General features: G+C 47.5%; 1 long non-coding RNA gene across 1 annotated transcript; it reads right to left on the minus strand.

Moving 5' to 3' along the window:
* Positions 1-854: 854 nt before the first annotated feature.
* LOC147996320 (uncharacterized) lies at positions 855-7,225 on the minus strand. Its single transcript, XR_015672030.1, has 3 exons — positions 7,042-7,225; positions 6,067-6,824; positions 855-1,034 (listed from the first exon to the last, which is right to left on the minus strand). It is a non-coding gene; the product is annotated as an uncharacterized LOC147996320 (long non-coding RNA).
* Between the last annotated feature and the right edge of the window lie 12,299 nt (positions 7,226-19,524).

A 19,524-nucleotide genomic window follows, 5' to 3' on the forward strand; every position in this document is an offset into this window, starting at 1 on the left:
TTGAAGCCTTTCCAAGACAAGCCTAGCGCGACTGGTTTTTGGTAACCTAAACTCCTCCCAACGATCACAACTTAAGGCTCAGTTGTCACAATTCATATACATTCCGATCAGTTCTAGAACCTCGATAGAAATTTATATCACATTCCGTATCCTTTAGTGCATTAAGTGAAAGTTCCTCCCTCTTTTGAAAATTAAAACAAAGTGCCTTGCCCCCAATAAACAGCTGATATGGGAATGCATGTAGTATATATAGGAGTCCTTAAAACTAATAAAGATGGTGACAACCCAATGGAAAACAAACAAAGCAAAACACCCCCCTAAGACATAAATAATCAATTCAAAAAAGGGGATCCCTGCAACCCCCATAGTGAGATGTTTCTCCTCACTTGGAAGCAGTGGCATGTAGATGTAAATCATGAGGAGAAGCCATTTATTTCCCACTGTGTAGATTAGGAGGCATTCGGATTCTAAGCCCTGTGATCACGGCTGTGGAGGAGAGCAACCTTCACATCCTGCTCTTCAGGCAGAACTGGGATCTGGTGAGCCACAGGTTAAGGCTGTATTAGGCTGTAAGTGGCAAATCCGCCCTTAGTGAGCCGTGGGTGTGAGTGCACACCCCCGCAGTAATGTAAATAAAGTGAGAGCGACTCAAATGTTCATCAGCAAATAGGGTGATTTCAAGTCAAAATGTGTTTGTGCCGTTTTGCAATGAAAATGAATGGTCATGGGATAGGCTATGCCAGGGTTTCTAAATCCTGGTGTTGGTCTGAGGGCTAATATCCATCTCATTAGACCTGCAGTGTTTTAGAATAACATTAGGACTAAATCTTATTATTTATTTATTTATTTATTTTCGGTTTGGGTTTTAGGCAGGGTCTTGTGTGGTAGACCAGTTGGTCTCTGACTCACTTTGTCGCCAAGGATCGTTGCCATCAAGGGATCCTGATGGGGCTCATTTTCTCTGCCAGCTCAAGAAGTAAACGGCAAGAGAAACAGCTCCAGTTCAACAGGTAGCAGTGGGGAGATCTGAGGTCCTGCAGGAAAATTCAGGCATCAAAGAAAATCTTGTATTGGGGGTGAAGAAATACACAGCAAGACACACACACACACACACACACACACACACACACAGTAGAGATGGGGCTGGGGTCTTAAGAGTCTTCAAAGGGGGTCTCCCTCCCCTAGGTTAAGGTTGGTCCTTCAGAACAAGACCAGGAAAGAAGAACCATCCACAACTTTCGTGAACATGTCCACAGGCAGGGGACTAGGGAGGAGAGCCCACCAGTCCTTTGTTTTAAGCTGTTGGGCTTTTGTCTTATGTCAGGAGTGTGAGGAAGAAGTTGGCTATCTTGGAAGTTCACCACCTTTGTTTCCTCATCATGACCCTTCTCTTTATCTCTCTCCCTATGAGGAATCCTAACTTCTAGCCCCTCAGGGAGACATTGAACATCCTATCCTCCTGCCTCTGCCTCCTGAGTTCGGGGATTACAGGCATGCGCTGTGATGATGCCCAGTTTGTGCAGTGCTGGGAGACTGACCCAAGGGCTCTGTGAGTCAGGGAAAGCACTCTGTCACCCGAGCTACCTCTCCAGCCCTGGTTACTTTCCTTAGGCTGTGAGATGGATATATGAGTATAAGCACTCCACACATCCCCTGAGCTGCAATTTTGCAGATGTGTGGGCCTTCTGATTAGCTATTATGCTCCAATAATATGGGCAGGGCTGGACATGAAGCTCAGAGGCAGAGTGATTGCCAAGCATGCGTGTGCAAGGCCCCGGGCTCTATCCCTTGTGATAAGGAAATGGAACACTGATTGGAAGGCAGGAGCTGAGAACAGAGGTGCACACTGCCAGCTCTCCGGAAGCTGAGGCTAGGCCGGATCATTTGTGCTCTGGAGTTAGAAAGCATTCTGAGCAACACACAGAGACTCCCTCATCTCAAAAAAGCAACAACAAAACATCCCATAGCTATAAAAAATTAAATTAAATAGATGAACATGAGTCATGTGTGTCAGCATAGAACACTCTCTCAATCTCAGAGATACAAGGTTAAGAAGACAGCAGCAGATGTTCCTGAGGGTCACACAGCATAGCGTCACTTACATAAAGTTTTAGAAGTCACCATCTATATGACATGCACTTAATGGATCCTGTGAATGTGGATATATATGTCTGTGCAGGTAAGGAGGGGATGAAGAGGGAGGTGGACCATACTTGGGGGTCTCTTCAACTAAATCACTGTATTACGATCTCTACTATGCAACAATATATATACAATATCACAATACATACAATATATAACATATATTATTATACAATATATATTATATATATGTTGTATATATATATATAGTTTGTTGTTTGTTGTTTTTCGAGACAAAGTGTCTTTGTCTACCCCTGGTTGTCATAGCTGGCCTTGAACTCGCAGAGCTCTGCCTGCCTCTGCTTCCTGAGGGTTGGGACTAAAGCATGAGCCATCGTTGTCCGGCTTATACTAACATATTTTAGTATAAATTTTTTGTTTAAAAAAAAAAACCACCAGGACATGTTGTATCTCTTTCCACCCTTCTGGTTCCTCTTAACTCCAGGATTCCCACAACTAACCTTCAAAGCTGAGAATCCTGTTTCTCTCAGGCTCAGTGCTAAGGAGCATAGATAACATCTGGGGTCACATTTCCTGGACATAAACCTCAGCTTTGCCATTGGCTGTGTGACCTGAGCAAGTGATTCAGTCTCTCCGTGCTTCCGTTCACTCATCTGTCATGGGGGTTAATGATCTAATGAAGTGGCCGCTGAGGTAGAATTCTGGCATACTGCTGCCAGTGCCAGTCCATGTGATGACCTCCCAGCCCAGAAGTCCGGACTGTTGGAAAAGCTGTGTGAGTGTCTTGTCCTCAGGAGCTCACCCTTGCTCACCCGAGGCCCCGGGAAGACAGGGGTGGGGATATAGGCAGGGCTCCTCCTTCCTCTTCTATCTACCTCCCTTCTCTTCCCAAAAGCCCCACCCACTTCAGCTACCGCTGAAGGTTCCCCCCACCCCCAAGCCAGAGGGTGGGTGGGGCCTGGCTCCTTCGCCTCTTGCCTCGGAGGATCTGTGCTGTGCTTTCCCACTTTTGAAACGGTTGCCTGCATTAGAGTTACATCTGGATCCTTGACTTTGCTTGAGAATTTGAAAAAAAAATCCTGTCTTATCCATTCGTCATCATCACAGGGCTGAGTGACAGCCCTGGTGGTGGTGATGGTGGGGAGGGACACAAGCCTGGCAGCCCTTGAACCTGCAGCATAGGAAGACTGTCACTCAGCAAGCCATGTACTTCAGGCGTCCTGTCACAGACACAGGGGCTCTGAAATGACCTGGGCTCTGCTTACTAATCGGACAAAGATCTTCCGGAAGTGGCCCCATCACCGTAGAGACCCAGAGATGACCTGTGGATGCTGCTCTGGTTACTGTTTAGGCAGGTGGCCCCATGCGGTCTGTTTCAATGTCCTTCTGTTCTGGGTCCCTCCTTCCCGCCTTAAATCACAGCCCTTGTAAGAGTGTCTGTCCAGGGAGGCTCCGTGGAGAAGTCGCTTTATGAAGTTAAATTATTCATCTGAAATCCATCGAGAAGCCTGATCCTTGTGGTTAGAACAGGTTGACATTCACCCGAGCCAGGGCTCCCATCGCCTAAGGACAGGCCCTGCAAATCATTCTTGAGGTCTGGGGAGCCATGCTGGAGGAGCAAAGCTGGAGAGCGGCAGACTAGTGCCCACATTAGCGCGGCGTATCTGCCTCCTGAGGTGTTTGGAGCCTAGTGCTTTTCCAGCTCTGTGTGCTCAAACCTTATCTGCTTTGTTTGCTGTGATTTTTAATAAAAATTGATTTCACGGTTTTAAGTAAAGGCTTGCAGCAGCGGCAGGAAAGAAATCAATCCAGGTGTGCTGGCTAGTTTATGTCAGTGTGACACAGCTGGAGTCATTGAGGGAACCTCAATTGAGAAACGCCACCCTAAAATCAGGCTGCAGGCAAGCCTGTGGAGCGCTTTCTTTTTAATGAGTATTGGGGGCAGGGGGAGGAGCCTATTGTAGGTGGTGCCACCCCTAGGCAGCTTGTCCTGGGTTCTGTAAGAAAGCAGACTGAGGGCTGGGGATTTAGCTCAGTGGTAGAGCTCTTACCTAGGTAAGCGCAAGGCCCTGGGTTCGGACCCCAGCTCCGGAAAAAAAAAAGAAAGAAAGAAAGAAAGAAAGAAAGAAAGAAAGAAAGAAAGAAAGAAAGAAAGAAAGAAAGAAAGAAAGCAAACTGAGCAAGCCAGTGGGAGCAAGTCAGTAAGCAGTGATCCCACATTGCCTCTGTATCAGCTCCTGCCTCGGTTTCTGCCCTGCTTGAGCTCCTGCCAGTGGACTGTGCTGTAGGAGAAATAAACACTCTCCCATGCTGCTTGGTGATGTTGTTTTAGCACAGGGATAGGAATCCTACTGAGATCCCAAGTATAGCAGCAGCACAGGTCGCCCTGCTGGTACTGGAGAGCATCCTGTAGGAAGGTCAGTTGAGCACTGGAATTCAAGGTTAGTCTTAGCCACGTAGTAAAACCCTGTCTCAAAGACAAAAATACTTCTTAAAAGGTTGCTTTTTAATTTTGTTTCCTTTTCCTTGGGCTTGGTTTTTTTGGTTTTGTTTTTGTTTTGTTTCCTTTGCCAGCAGTGATGGCACACACCTTTAATGTCAGCTCTTGGATTCCATCTCTTGAGTTCAAGGCCAGCACGGTTTAACCAAGCAAGTTCCAGAACATCAGGACTACCTTTCTTTTTTTAAAGTAGGGATCAATGAGTTGAATTAGCAGGTAAAGGTGTTTGCAGAGCCAGCTTGGGGACCTGGGTTTGAGTTTGACCCCTGGAGCCCACATAATGGTAAAGAAAAGAACTGAGTTCATAAAGTTTTCCCTTGACCTCCTCATGGTTCTCATCACACACACACACACACACACACACAGACACACACAGACACACACACACACACACAGACACACACACACACACAGACACACACAGACACAGACACACACACAGACACAGACACACACACAGACACAGAGACACACACAGAGACACACACACACACACACACACACACACTAATAATAAATTATGCCTGATGCATTTTCCTGTAGCCCCAGCAGTCCAGTCAAGGCAGGAAGATTGCAAGTTCAAGGCCACCTTTTGTTACACAGTGAATTCCAGGTTAACCTGAGTCACACAATGAACCACTCAAACAATAAGAAAACAAAAACTTACCGAACGGAAACACCAGAACGCAGGTTGTGCAACTCTAGAAGGGATGGTGGGTGAGTGTGAGGAGAAAGAGCTGGGAATAAGGTTCTACTCCTCTAGGTCAACAGCAGGAACAGGCCAGGGTCCACTAGACCACAGTGTACAGCACTGTGCTCTCCTGCCCCACTTAGAGGAGCCTTTGCTCCCTCTCCTGGGATTGTGTCGGTGACAAGAAATCCCACCTGAATGATTTTCTGCATTTGGAAACACAGAACCTGAAGTCTGGAGCCTGATGTTTCTAATGCAAATGTAGACACGCCTGGCAGATTCCCAAGGGAGGCCAGGGACATCATTTGTTCTGCTTATGGCCATGGTCCTGGCTTATTTATAATATTATATATATACATATACGTATGTATATACATAGATACATATTTATATACACAAATGCATACATATAATATATAGTGATAAATAATAAATGATATATAAATATAAATAAAATAATAAATATAATATAAAATATGTTTATATATTTGTATATTTATGGTGTATCGTGTATTTATGGAGGTCTTTAAAGCCACACTGACCAGAAAAATAGCCACACTTCCTAGCACTTCTTGTAACCAGCTGAGACCAGGTAGCCCCGTTTCTGTCTAGGATATGCGGTGGCAAGGCAACCATAAAGCGTGGGGCACGTTCTCCATGCACCCTCTCATCTCCTGTTAGCTGAAACCCAGAAGTAAGGGGTGGAGCAGGGCAGCAGACGTGAAAACAGTGGCATGAAAGCCACGCTGTCCATCCATGATCATACGCCTACCGTGTCACTGGCCTTTTTCCTTTCCTTTTGGAGATGGGATTGTGCTATGTAGCCCACTTGGCTGGTCTCCAAGTTGATCCTCTGCCTCAGTCTCCCCAGGGCTAGGACTAAAGGTAGCATTTTTTGCATCATAGTCTTATATCCCAGCTGTATGGCGACTCAGCAGGGGGTCAGGGAGCAGGCCTGAAGAGAGTCCAGCTAACATGCCATTAGCATGTCGAAACAAAAACTCACGGCCACAAAGTGGGCGGAGCATGGTGGTTCATGGTCCTGCACTAGAATTCCCGTGGACCTCTCAGTCCTTGCACTTTCACATGGCAGACTGGGTTTTAAGTCCCACGTTCTTTCCTTGCTTGGTTTTCTTTGTCCTGGTGTAATCAAAGAGGTTTCCAAGCGTCTTTAGAATTTTTCACCTCGAAGTAATCCGTTGTGACTTGTATTCTGAGAAATTAGATGCAAATGCGGTTTGACTTGCAAATCTTCTGTGTACCACAGAGGGTATCACACTGAGAACCCCACTTCTTCACCACAGCTCCTTTCCTATATAAGTTCTTCGAGCTCCAAGGGCATTCTTTTAAAAACCCGGAAATGCTCACTTCAAAAGCACTAATCATGAATTGCCTTCATTATTATCATCCGGTAACGGCTATTAAATCAGTCTAGAATGGTAGTCCGCTTGCAGTTACGTGAGAAAGACAGGCTGTTCGATGTTCAGTCTCCCTGTTTCTCCTCCAGTGCTTTTGTGTGTTTTCCACTTCCTGCAAGGAAATTTATACTGCATTTAAGCTATTTTGTTGTCTGGTTCTAAAAAATAGACACTGTCAGAATCCTAGCTATGTGCTTTAATCTTACTGTTTGTAACTGCAAAGTGGGCTTTGCAGGTGGAGAGGCCAGCCAGTCTTTACCTAGCTTCTCTGTCTGTAGGAGGGAGAGCCCTCCCGAATCCAATCTATAGGTATCCCATAAGTCATCTACCTGCTTTGAGGAGAATTTCCAGAAGGAAATGACCAACAGCCACCGGCCTCATGGGGACCCCTTCTTCCTCCCAATGGAGGGGGTTCTGTTGCTGTTGTATCTCAAGCACAGCTAAGCAACTCGACTGGCAGCCAGGCGGGAGGAACCAGGTGAGCTCGCTGAATAGCTGAATAGATTTGTGGGCAATGTTTTACTTCTGCCTGTTCCATATCAGGTCCCAGGAGGAATGTGATAAGAAAGTCACCTGATCAGAGGTGTAAGGTGGAGAAACAACGGAGCCCGAGGAGTCCCCTTGGCTTTCGGCCCTCACACTGAAAAGCATCATGAACCAGGTACACAGAAGCATGCCGTCAGTAGTAGCATCTGTTACGCCTGAGGCAGAAGGGTTGTAAGTTCAAGGACAGCCTAGTCAACTCAGAAAGAGCTTGTCTCAAATGAAATTCTTTTTTTGTTTGTTTTGTTTTGTTTTGTTTTGTTAGAGCATTATCCTAGCGTGCATGGAGGCCCTAAACTCAATCCCCAGTATAAGAAATAAATAAATAGAAAAGGCACCTGGGTGTATGGAAAGTCCTACTGAAACACCTTGCAGACTCCATCTAGAATCTGGGAACACATAGTCCCAGGATGCTGCTGCTACAGTTTGTTTCAGGACGTTCTCATGACATTCAGTATGGCTGAGGGCAAGCCCTCCAAAGCCACACTCTACACGCTCTGGAGCAAATGCCCACTGAGAGGGAATCCTGGCCCTCCCTACACTGAATTAGCATAGTGAAAATAGAAAAATCAAATGACCGGAGCCAGATGCTCAAAGTGACATTCCCAGATGCCATCTTGCCTGGGCCAACTTTAGAGACTGTGACGTCCCTCATCCTTATTGACACCAGGTTAGGCCTTTACCACCGATTTTTTGCAGTTCACTGCAAGAAGTCTATACTTCTTTTCTTAGCCACGGGCTAGTCCACACCAGGACAAGAACTAGTCTGAGCCAGGTTGCTCTCAAAACTGCTGTTTGCTGGAGTGGAGAGATGCCTCAGTGGTTAAAAGCTCTTACTACTTGTGTAGAGGACCCCAGGTTGACTTTCGGCACCCATAATTTCAGTCCAGGGAATCTCTGCAGGCACCTAGGCACGCACGTGGCTCTCAGACATGCAGGCAAAACTCATATACATAAATCTAAAACAAAATTATATTTTAAAGAATGATGTTTTAGGTTACTTCTTCATGGAAAGGCTTGACACCGGCCTGTAGTCTTTAGGATGAAGCTGGAGAACTGATTCGAGTCCACGTGGCCCTCTTGGTATAGCACTGCCCGATTCTCCCAGCCTCCTACACACATATTCCCTATCCCCAAGGATCAGCGCCCAAATCCTCCTAAGCCTCAAGCTTTTCCCAAGATGCCCTTTGGCTGACCGGGTGTCACATCCCTCCTCTACTTCACCTGACACTTGCTTGTCTGTCTGTGTTTCTGAGTTAGTTACTGCAGAAGTGTCCCTAACTTTTCCGGACCCTGTTTTGGACTCTCTCTCTGTGCCCCAGACAGGCCTCTGCCAGAAAGCCGGTGTTACTGTGGGCTGTAACCTGCTCGGTGCAGAAAGTACCAGGACAGTGTGTACTGTGGGATTTCTTAGGGGAGCCTGTGTGCTGTCTGTCAGCGCCTGGCATGGTGCCGGGTACCAATGGTATCCTCAACAAATACTAATGGATTAAATGAGGAGATGCAAGGCCTAAGAGAAAGGGAGTGAAGAAAATGGCCTGTGCTGCTGCTGCAGGCCATGGAGCCGTCTTCTTGTCCTCTCGGAAAACCCATGTTTTACCTTCACTTTCTTCTCCCCTTCCTCTGTGCGCTCCAGATTCCAGCACAGAACCACTTCTGCTGAAGACTGCAGTGCTGTTGGGGAGAGAGGAATGATCTCCAAGAAATGCCTGTTCATCATCTGTCTCTCTATATCCATTTCTGCCTAAGTGTCTAAAACTCTAATCATACTGGATGCTGTGTGATATACACTCCAAGAACAGAAAAACGATAAGAAAAAAGACGTGTGTGTCTGGGGGAATAGTGCCAAATTGGGTGTGGTAGTACACGCCAATGACCCCTCGGCACTCTGGAGGTAGAGGCAAAGAGATCAGGAATGTGAGGCTAACCTCAGCTACATAACAATTAAGAACACATTGTGCTACATGAGACCCCATCACAAAAACCCAAAACAAGCAGAAAAGAAAACAGTACCCATAGTATAAAAGTATTACCTGAGGTTATAAAGCACATCTTCAGACTGAGTGCACATATTTGTCCTCCGACTTCCTCTGCCTAGCCGCATAGAGAGGTCAGTTCCGCATGCTTGTCTCCCTTGCTACCTCAGATGCATTCCTGCCCTGCTCTGCCCTGCGACACTGGCATCTATGGCTTGGCTTGGGCTCTCGTTCCGTGGCTTGGGCCACCACTCAGAATGTCTGCTATGAGCTGCAGGGGTGGAGAACTGTGTGTTTGGTTCCAGATTCCAGGTCAACTTCTAGCCAGAGACTGGAACTAGGCAAGCTTCCTTAGGGGATGCAGTCTTTGTAGAACTGAGAAAGTGTTCTTTCTAAATGTCATCATTCCAAAGGCAGAGGAAGCCAGAGAAGAGTCTAGATTGTGGTGGTGACACTGGGTCTCTTGGGACGCATGTAAATGATGCCAGGTGACGCTTTCTCAAGGCCCCATCACCAACCTCTTTATCCACACCCACTCAACCGATTCAGTGAATCTGACTAACAATGGCTCCAAGCACTGTCTCCCCGATATTCCCTTCTTCATGCTGTCTGGGTGCTTTACTCACTTATTCTGAGCCCTAAACAGCTAATTTGGACCGTGTCATCTCTAAAAAAAATTGTCAATACAAACCAACAGCTGCAGGAGAAAGAATGTTCTAGCCGTTTGCCTCGCATGGGGGTCAAACACAGTGCTAAGCACTTCCACATGCGCTGCCTAATTTAATCTTCTTTAAAACCCCGAGGTAGCAAGCACTATGCTCTTCATCTGGTAGATAACAAACTGATTACTGAGAAGTTTCGAAATTTGCCCAAGGTTACACTCATTCTTGACTGCCAAGGCGGGATTTAGACTCGAAGACGCCAGAATGCTTGCTCTTAACCGCCAGACTCGACTACTGTGAGAACTCAGTCAAACCTGTCATTCCCTTTAACCCTGAATTTCCTTCAATGAAAATCAGAGGGCAAGATGAAATCTTTTGAAACGTCCCTGTTGCCCCGAAGAGTCGGGTTTACCTCCGCTTACCAGCAGATGGCGCACAGCCAGCATTACAGACAGCTTGAAGGCGCTCCAGGGGGAAGCGTGATTTCCCCTCAGCCCTGCCTGGCTGGCGTGGGAATGAAATGGAAATGTGTTCCCAGTGGTAAATGGTGCAAACCCACACAGCGTCCACGTGGTAGAGCCGAGAGCTTAGGGAGTAAGTTTGACTCGTAAGGGTACAGCATTGCCATAGCTGACCATGGGGGTCCTTTCAGTGACTCCTGCCATCTCTCTCCTTGTAAAGGGATAGAACAGGCACTCAAAAAGAATTAGGAAGTAGATGCTTGCCACACCAGCATGAGTGTTCTTAACCAATGAAAGAGATAGTTATTGTCACCAACTCAAACCCACTTTATAAGACTCCGGGGAAGCCTCAGACAGACAGCCCCAGGCCCGTGTTTGGAAATATACTGGGTGTGGCTTGACCCGATAGATCTGTGGTTGTGACTGCTGTCTTCCTACAGAGGCTCTGAGCCTCTAGATGGGCATTTCATGGAGTACCAGAGAATACAGATGGCCTCACAACCGCACATGCCAGGAAATGCTGGGGCCCCGAGAAGCCACAGAATCGCTCTCAGTGAAGGGCTCTTACCTGTGGTTACATGCTGGTCACTAACTATGCCTGGCACATGGCCATGCCCTGAGACAAACCCTGGAGGATAGAAATGCGACTTCAATGCATGGAGACTTGGGTAGTGAAGGGGAAATGGTGGGAACACAGCTTCTTCTATCTTAGCGTTGAGCTAAGGGGCCTGTGAGTGTGTGTGCACTCATGTGGACACAGGTCGGGCCATAAAACTGGTAGTAACATCCACACACCGTCGTCTTTCAAGGAGAGAGGGAAAAGCTGAAGGAGCCAAACGAATCTGCTTCATGAGAGTACAGAATCTCAAACTGCGAGGTCACTGTTACCTCTGCCCCTGCTGCTGTATAAACTCGTATTCATCTGGAAGCATCTGGAAGGAAATGCTGGCTCCCCACGTTCCTTCAGTAGCCACCGCTCTCCCGCTCTCCCGCTCTGCCTCACCCACGGGCACAGTAGGAAATGGGCCCACAATCTGGGCTAATCTCTATCTTTAAGAAAAGCAGTTAAATCGTTTGTCAATAAGAAGTGCATCTTCCCCGTCACCAAGCTCTTTGTAACAGTTTTCTAAGTTTTTACACCGAAAGAGAAACAAGGCCTATCAGCTATTGGAAAGTAATTTTTAAAAGTGAAAGGATTAATCTGAGTGTTGTGTGGCACATGTCTACACAATTCCTGTACTTGGGAGGCTGAGCCAGGGGGACCCCCCCGGGGTTCAACTGTAACATAGGCTACACAGTAAAATCCTGTCTGAAAAGATAAAGAAAAGGAAGAAACTAAAAATATCTGTTTGAAAGCCACTGAGGCTGATATAAGATTGAGGAGTTCTCGGTCCCTCTTCAGCAAGTTTGCCCAGACTCAGGATCTAGAAGTCAGCTCTGAGCCAGCATCGATATGCCAGTGGGGAGCAATTAGCCCTGAGTCAGGATTGCATGTTGGGAGCTGATAGAACTTTAATGGATACGTCTCACTGTGTGAGGAAATCTGCTTTTCCATTAACTCCTGGTCAATGACCATGTCTCTCCTGTGTTTATGAGCCTGGAGTCTTGTCAGACTGATCAAGTAAAATGATACTTGTGGCTCCTCGGGTCCCACCATCTCCCCTGGAACTGACTGTTCTCAAGGTCACAATGTCGGCTACAAGGGAACAAAGCACAAAGAAGAAATTGCTTAAGGAGAACCAAGACACCATCTGGTGGTCATCTCCTATAAATCTTCCCCTCACATGCAAATGCCTTGCACAAAGGAAACTGGCTTTGTGATCTGCAGGCTGCAGGGAACCAGGCTGTGTGACCAGGGAACTAAAACTGGGCAAGTCTCGGAGTAGCCAGCTTTCTAGAGTTATTTACTATTGGAAGATTTAAAGTACTCATTTATTCACTTTAGGGGTGCTGCTGTTTGAATCCAGGGCCTTTGGGTATGCTAAGTACAGGTGCTAGCGTGGACGGCCCAACCCCAACTTTTATATCAGCATCTGAAGCAGGAAGCCCAGAGACAGCTTCCCTCTGAGGAAATTCTCACCCTGAAACAAAGAATCTTTGGATTGCCAAGTGTCTCCCTCTGGTTGTGAGGGTTCTTACAAGGGAAATATACCCAAGAAATCCTGCTCTATACACATCTTTCTTTCCATCCCTATGTTGCAGTAAAACAGAGCAGATGTTTAGATCCTGTCCGTCAGGTTCCTCTCCTTATGGAAAACCCTCTTCACTCACTGAAGACCATTTTTATAAGAGTAGCACATCACAGACTCAGCCTTCTCCATATCCAGCCTCTTGCCGTGGGGCTCCCTGACCACAGACTGGCCCTTTGTCCTCCTTGGCAGATGGCAGTGACTAAAGCGACCTCAAGTTGACATTTTTTCATCAGCAGCCACAGAGCAAGGCTGTCCTCAGGGCAGAATTCCCAAGCAAGCGAAGTCCTTCTCTGGGAGTCCCTTTGTCCCTCATCCCAGCTGCATGGCCCTCCCCTCTGCCCACTCCTTTCTAGCTCCACACTGCTCCTGTGTCCTCACAAGGTGTGAAGGGCATGTCCTGACTTGGGAAAGTCCTGCTTGCTTGGAGAAAATGCCGTCCGTCACCATGGCAGCTGTTCTGTAAAACCTGAACTAGAGGACTAGAACCTCTGTGAGTGATTCAGGAAGCGAAGCTGGGAAAGGCTGTGGGCAGGTGATGCTTCTAGAAGCCCTTCCACCCACAGAGAGCCTCTAGTTACACACTGGTGAGACTGCCCTACAAGAAAGGCCACTCAGACCTGATCTCTGTACCCTATAAACTCACACCCTTTTCCTCCCCAGGGTTGGAGCCCCTATCTATGGCCATGAGCTGAGTCTCTTTTCTACTTCTTTCTCCTCCTGTAGTTAGTAGACGTACGTTTAGACTTGTCTGTTCTGAACTAAATAGCCAGGCACTTCTCAGCAACAGACACTTCACGTTAATTAACAGGAGGGAGATGAAACAGGAACCAGTTCAGAAGTTGTTCACTCATGGCTGGGGGAGGGCAGGAAGATGCAAAGCAAGTGCAATGGAGCAGGGAGAAGGCTCTGATTGACTTGGTTCTCCTTGCTTGGGACTCGGAAGGGGAGAAGGGGGGAAGCTCCCACTCACTTGTTTGAGGGATGTAATTAAAGCAAGCAGGGTCACTCACGTACCCCAGTTGCAAAGCCCAAGGAAAGGCCCATCGGCTCATATTTTCAGAAGGTATAAGTCACCTGGACTCCAGCAGCAGGGCAGCACTGTCTCATGATGCTCTTTCTAACTAAAACAGGCAGGAGACATCCAAAGGGGAGTCACACCCACAGACACCTGAAATCTGACAGCCGTGCTGTGGTTTGGACCTAGAATGTTCCCCGAGATCCATGTATTAGAATCTTGGTCCCAGACTAAAGAGCTATCAGAAGACAGTGAACTTCTGGGAGGTGGGACCTAGGAGAAGAGAGGTAGGTCCTCAAAGACATGCCCTTGAGGGGGCTATTAGGACCCTAGGGTCACTTCCTGTCTCTCCCTCTGCTTCCTGTCCCCGGCGTGAGCAGCCTCTCGGACCATCTGCAGTTCACCATGATGTTCTGCTTTGCCACAGGCCAAAAACATGGTGCTGTAGGTTGGACCCTAGGTTGAATTTACAAGCCAAATAAACCTTCCTCCTGTAAGTTGTTGATTTGGGGTCTTTTGTCACAGTGGCGAAAAGCTGCTAACACAAGCATTCTTGTGGGAGACAGTTGTTGTAGCCACAGACTACTCAGAGTCGGTCTAAGGAGGCCTGGCAGAGGAAACAGAGGAAGAACCTCCACAACCTTGAGGAACTGAGAATTCCTTTCCCCAACAGCATCAAGAGAGAGGAAGCCCAGGCCTCCGATGCAATGACACCTCCAAGAGCTTCCCATAAGCCGTAGACAATAGAGCTCGTCAGATATACTCAGCCACTGAAAAGGCTTGAAGGAAAAATGACAATGTTAGTTAGTACCGGGACACTGCCTTGAGAGCAGAAACTCACCAGATGAGAGGCTGGGAAACTAGAACAATCATGGGTGGATCTGTCCTATATCCACACCGCCTTGATCCGGATTGGCGGCCACTATGCCTCAGTACCTCAGAAAGCGAGTTTATTTGGACACCTGATCTTTACAGATGTAATCGGGTCAAAATGAGATCATAATGGTAAGTCCTAATCAGATATGATTGATATGTCAAAGGGGAAAAAGTTAAGACACAGAGGCACACATCAGAGAATGCCACATGAACATGAAATGTCCACCCCTGGCCCAATAAGAGACAGTTGGGACCAATCGGAGGCTCCCAGAATGTTCCTTTGAAGCACTGGTTTCTGGAACAGCTAAGCCCAGAGCGGGAGTGAAAGTTGCAACCTGGGTCTGAAGCATTGTTTGATGCAGGACATAACTGTGCTTTCAAATACATCTTGAGAATAAGTCAGTAAATGGATTAAAGAGACTTTCTACCTTCCCCTCTAATCCCTGATCTTCCTCTTGTACTGCTTGCCTTCATGTTCAGCCTGTGTTTTTCTTTTGTGTTATTATTGGATGGTAGCAATGAAGAAGCCCACGCCTCTGAACCCACCTTGCTAACCACAGTCTCTCTTCCTGCCTCTTTCCCACAGTTTCTGCCATCAATTCTGTTGGGTTTGCATGGGAAGGTACGTGTGGCGGGGGCACTCTGAGCGTTTGCCTTGCAGGTGGAGGCTTGTTGGAGGAGGCGTAGGAGGGGTGTGCCCAGGGTGGAGATCACGGTTGGCTTCATGTGAGCAAGCTGGGGAGGGTCTATAGACTCTTGAAGGAGCCTTGACCTAGGAACACTGTGTTTTCTCCTCTGCAGTCTCTGTGTGTGAAAGAAACAGCACGTTTGGAAAACAGATTTGAAGTTTATTGGTCAGTTGAATAACCTTGGACTTCCGGAGACCAATGTTGGCCTGACCATCCCAAGAAAGGGTCTAATTGGGAGACATCTCAACACTTAGGTCTTGTGCCTAACTGCTCACACCTGTGGAAGGAACACAGAACACAGATCTTAGAGACAGAGAAGGCTCACTGGAGGTTGCCCTAATGTGACATTATACTCCCAGTGGGTGTGTAAGGAAAAGGATGGACTCTCCTGGGGAAGGGGGGAGGTAGTCTCCTTTGAGGTCCCATCTGTGCTGAATGACTGAAGTGAAGGTGATGTAATTAGTAATCTGCAGACTTCCAACTGCTGTAACACTGTGTGAATAATTCTGATAATGGCCCTTTACTCAGCGAGGGTGGCATCCAGATAAGCAGATTGCCACAGCTCTCCTGTCAGCTTAAGTTAACAGCACCTTTGATTGCCATCTGACATGACGTAACACACCACTGTGACAGACACGCCCCTGTTGGACCTGCTAGGCCTAGGGAGAAATGAATGATGAAACAGGAGCCCGTCTTGATGGAAAGCCTCCTCAGGAAGGGCTTAGCCTATTCTCATCCTCCACCTGTCCCCAGGCCAGCAGCAAGGACAGACGGACAGAGGCCTCGGTGTCCAAGGGAACATCAGAGCTTCTTCCTTTCATGCAGAGGGAGGAAGGGCTGTCTTGACAAAATGGCTACCCCTTGGTTCATCAGCCTGTCTCACAGTCACGAAGCCCCATGTTCCACACACAGTGAATGAGGTTCCCTGTCAACTTTACAGGTTTCCCCTTCTTGTTTTGGTAGTCAACTTCAGAGTTCTTGGGTAACTCAGCCATCTTTTTGACAGCTTCACGCACACTCCAAGTTCTATAGGAGAGTTTCATAGGCCAGACCTGGCTACGAGAATGCTATCCAGTCAGGCACAGGGAGAGGTTCAGACTGGGCCAGGTAGAGACGTTTGCAGGATTTTTGTCCCAGTCATGGCTAATCTAGACTGGCCCAAGAAGCGCTCCTGCCCCTTGGGAGAAGAGGCTGACCAAAAGGAGACTAAAGCCAAGGAGAGGTGGGGAAGAGTTGTGGGGAGGGCATACAAAGAATGGAAATATACAGATGAATATCTATCTATATATCTAGCTATGAATATATATCTAGAGAGATATAATGTGCATAATGTATGTATGTATATATAATTGAAAAATATGGAGTCACTTCCATATTTTTCACACAACAAAGTTGTGTCTGGATGCTTAAGTGGATGCCAAGAGTTGAGGAGCATTTCCTTCTCCAGTCCCTGTCCCCTCTTGGGTTGTCCCTCCATCATTCGTTATTGTCAGAATGGCCCCAGAGCACAGGCGCCATCATGATGTATCATATGCAGCTCTCTGGTCTTTACATCCTGAGGGATGGGCCACTTCTCACAGAGGGCCCCAGTCTGTCCCTGTGCTGTCAGTCCCCTCAACGGCCCCTCCTGGTCTCTTTCTACCTTTCCCATGGTTCTCTCTTTTCTTCCTTTCTTTTGCTATACATTTTGCTTTGTCATAAAGTGAGCCAGTGATGCCAGACAAGGAACAGAGGATGGGCTCCCACTAGCCAATCCCTGAACAACCCAAACACCAAAATAGAGAGAAAAGTCAACTATAACTCATTTCAAAAGGCTAGAACCATGGTGGTACCCATGGCAGCTCAGGACGCAGTGCAAGTTGCTTGGGGCAGCATGGTCTTCAGAGGCTCTGAGGTCGCTTGCCTGGCCTTTGGTAGGCAGTCTGCGCAGCACACCTCTGCTGTGACAGATGTGATGTTCAATAAGAAAATTAATCCTGAAGAGAAATTCTTCGTGGACAGGGTAAGAGAATACAAATTAAAGTCACAGACATCTGGAGGACCTGCTGCCATGGGCTCAGCGTAGTAACACCAAGGGCTGGGCAGAGCTTTTGAAGCTCAAACAAATGTTTGGCAAAGCAGACAAGAATATACCTCCTACCTTCAAATTTGAAAACCCAAAGTTTGAGGTCATCGAAAAACACAAGAAATAATACAAACTCTGTCTGAATTCCAATGAACAATTTAACAAAGAAATGTCTGAGTCCATACCAAAAAAGTAGGTGAATTAACATTGCAGCCAACAGAGGACAAGAAAGTGTTTTACTGACAGAGAACTGTGGGAATACCAGCTAGGAAATGTGTGGGAATCATTGCTGAAAACATTGGGGCCAGAAAGGTGACTCAATGGGTAAAAGCTTTGGATGCCCAGAATCTATATAAAAGCTGGACTCAGTAGCACACATCTGGGGGCCGTTGCTCCTATGGCGAGATGGGAGTCTGAGACAGGGGAAGCACCTGCCTTGCAGGTCAGTTAGCCTGAAACAGAGCGTGCAGTTGCACAAGTAAGAGAGTTTCTGCCTCCGACAGGGTGGAGATGAGAACCCACTCCTGAAAGCTGTCCTCTGACCTTTACCTGAGCTGACGAAAGCGGGGGCCCGCACACAGGTGCACATGAACATACATACACCAGTCTCCTTACAAGTTGGATGTCTATATGTTAAAGTTGAAAATAGTGAAGGCTAGAGTCTGGAGAGGCCGTTCAGAGGGTCAGAGCATTCCAGAGACCCAAGTCTAGTTCCCAGCATCAACAGCAGGTGGCTCACAACTGCCTGAAACTCCAGCTCCAGAGGACCCAAAGTCTCTGGCCTCGGGGGTACCTGCACTCATATTTACACATCCACGTATACACACACACACACACACACACACATACACACACACACCTACACACCTACACACACACCCCTACACACACACACCTACACACACACCCCTATACACACATACACACCCCTACACACACACCTACACACCTACACACACACCCCTATACACACACACCTACACACACCCTTACACACATACACACCCCTACACACACACACACACACACACTCAATTACACTGAGATTTTAGGTCACTTTGTGTAGCATGGACATTTTAATAATAATGCTTTCAGTGACACAAAATTTCAACAGGAAATCCCTTCCTAACGTACCTTCTTTAATTTCTCTGAGCAGTATGATTATAAATTGGGGGCCATCTAAATATACTGGATCTCTGATGGCTTGGGGGTGGGGATCAGGAGAGGGAGAAATGAGGGAAGCGGACAGAGAACCACTGAGACACATAGGGGAAACCGAGTCTGCAGCTGGCTGCAGCTAAAATGGCTGTAGCGACTGTTTTCCTCTCCATCACCTCCGTAGTTTGATGACCCCCAGCTTCTTGTTATTGTTTTGAAGGGCCTGGCTTCAGGAGCCAGGCTGTTTCCACCAGTCCAGGAACCTCGGTTCCCACCAGCTGTGTGTCTTGCAGGCCCCCTGGCCTCGCCAAGCCCTGCTGGGGCAGTGCGTGAGACTTCTTTCCACATGCACCAGTGGTTTTGTCAAATGAAATTTAATCCTTCCAAATCAGGGGGATTATTCCCGGTAAGCCATTAAAATTGTTCATTAAAATGCTAATGTGTCAGTGCTGCTATCCTGTATGAGAGTTCTCCCAGAGCCTGGTGTGTGCTGCCTGCTTGCTGTGCCCCAGTCTAACTCAGGTGAAATCCAGGACTTGGGCATGACTTGCATTTTTTCCTGGCCCCCAGGAACCCTTGGTGGGCACAAAGCATAGGAAAAGGCGTGTGTTTTAAAGACATCGCCTAGTTCAGAGGCTGTTGGATAAGTATTGGACTAAGTATTTCTGAATGATTCTATCATGTGCAAAGTTGCTTTGGCAAAGTATCAAAAAATCTATGGCTCCCGTATTATTCCAAAATGAAAACCAGGAATTGTTACAGAATCCTAGAAGCGGTATTTTCACAGTTCCACATGCAGATGCTATCAGGCAATGTAGACTGCTAGCTGGTGGAACCCGCTTAAGGACTCACCTGGGGATGGGGCAGGCTGTGCGGACTTTACTGAAGGAAGGGATGAGGATGGGCCTGTGTCATGGGGGATGCTAATATACACGACTGGGAGCTGGAGGGCCTCCCAAAGGCCCATGCATTAAAAAACTCAGTCCCCAGGCACAGCATTACAGGGAGGTGGTGGAGCCATGGGGAACTGGGGTCTTGGGGAAGGTTTGGCCACTGGAGGTGTGCACTGAAAGAGACAGTGGCCCAGGCCCTTCCTTTCTCTCTGTTTGCTTCCTACCATGAGATACTGGGCTACTATAGGCCCAAGGCGACAGAGCTGTGCAACCATGGACGGA

This window comes from Rattus norvegicus, chromosome 2, assembly GCF_021556685.1.
Source record: "Rattus norvegicus strain SHRSP/BbbUtx chromosome 2, alternate assembly SHRSP_T2T, whole genome shotgun sequence".
In the NCBI taxonomy this organism is placed as follows: Eukaryota; Metazoa; Chordata; class Mammalia; order Rodentia; family Muridae; genus Rattus; species Rattus norvegicus.